This window comes from Phanerochaete carnosa (assembly GCF_000300595.1).
Source record: "Phanerochaete carnosa HHB-10118-sp unplaced genomic scaffold PHACAscaffold_1, whole genome shotgun sequence".
NCBI lineage: Eukaryota > Fungi > Basidiomycota > Agaricomycetes > Polyporales > Phanerochaetaceae > Phanerochaete > Phanerochaete carnosa.
The window spans coordinates 3,152,007-3,153,461 of NW_006767628.1; positions in this window are offsets into that span (position 1 = coordinate 3,152,007).

A 1,455-nucleotide genomic window follows, 5' to 3' on the forward strand; every position below is an offset into this window, starting at 1 on the left:
CTGACCGTACGAGGTTATTGGGTAAGTACATCAAGACGTTTCAGAAGGGGTACGTATGGTAGCTACAACCTATCGCCAGTGGCCAAAGACTATGTAGTTTATACAATGAACGTGTAGGGGCTGTATGCGGAAGGGGAGAGATTCAGACTGCTTGAGATGGATAGGTGTGTCACCTATCACAACGGGAGAGCGCAAGGGGAAAAGAATGTAGGGTCTGTACTCACTCTTGAGACGGACGGAAAAGCACAAGACAGAGGACGCAGGCGATACAAGACGAGTGACGAGAGGAAGAAGTAAAGGGAAAACGAGAGATGATGAACAACTAAGAAAGCGACGACAACCAACGAGAGATAGTAGCACGAGTTCAAGCTACAATATAGTATGCTACGCTGTATGATAGAAGCGAGAATTAACGGAGTCCAACGTTGACGAACGCCCGATCGCTAGTGGGTACGCGTGGCGCAGCCGTGCCGTTGAGGATTGAAAGGAGATGGGCGTTGTTCGCGGGGTTGCCGCGTATAAGATTGAATGTCTGCGAGATGGCAGGCGCAGAGAGCGGGGCAGGCTCATTGTACTCGGTCGATGGCAGAAGTTGACCGGGGGGATCAAGGCGCAGGGATTGTTGGTTTAACGGCAAACGATTACCGGGGAAAGGTTGCGGGACAGGGAAAGGAGCCGGCTGGCCAACCATGCGGCCCGAAGGATATGGTACAGGTTGAGCGACCATCGGCAGTCCAAGAGGAGGACGAGCGCTGTTGCCCGGGATCATGCTGCCAAGCTGCTCTTCGTTAAAGACGCGTCTAAGGGGCATCGGGTACGGAGCGTGGAAGTTGTTGCTGGTGTGCGGGCGGACTGTGAAGGGGTCATGAGCCGCCACCTGAGGTACAGCCGGGAAAGGAGGAAGAGCAGTCTGGTTCACGAAGCCAGGCGTACTGGAAGAGGGTCCAGAACCGGATGAGTAAATCACAGGAGATTCCTCACGAATTCCATACATGGAGTTCAATGCGCCAGACATGCCTATTTGTTGCCGAGCTGGTAGAGGTTGTCCGCCAATGGCCAAAGCAGCCTGCTGACGTTCTATCTTTGGTGTCATCCTTTCAGAATCCTTTGCCAAACCCTCCAGCATGGAGATGTACTTCATCTGCTTGGGGATAGCTGCCTGAGCAGTAACTGCACGCTGCAAGTAAGGTGAGAGGTCCGCGGTTGTGCGCCGTGCCACTGGAGAAGCCTGGGAGCTTGTGCCATTGGTCAGGGAACGAAGATAAGCTTCAGACGCTGTGTGCTTCAGTGGCGAACCAGCTGATGGCTTGCGCGAATGAGAGTGTGGGGGTGGAGGGGAGACAGTAGGAACAGTCGGAGTACGTGGGGGCCGGATAGTCCCGGCCAGAGAAGGCGACCGGGATCTAGGCTGTACAGCTTCCGTTACGATGGATGGGGGCGCCTGGAAACTAGGGG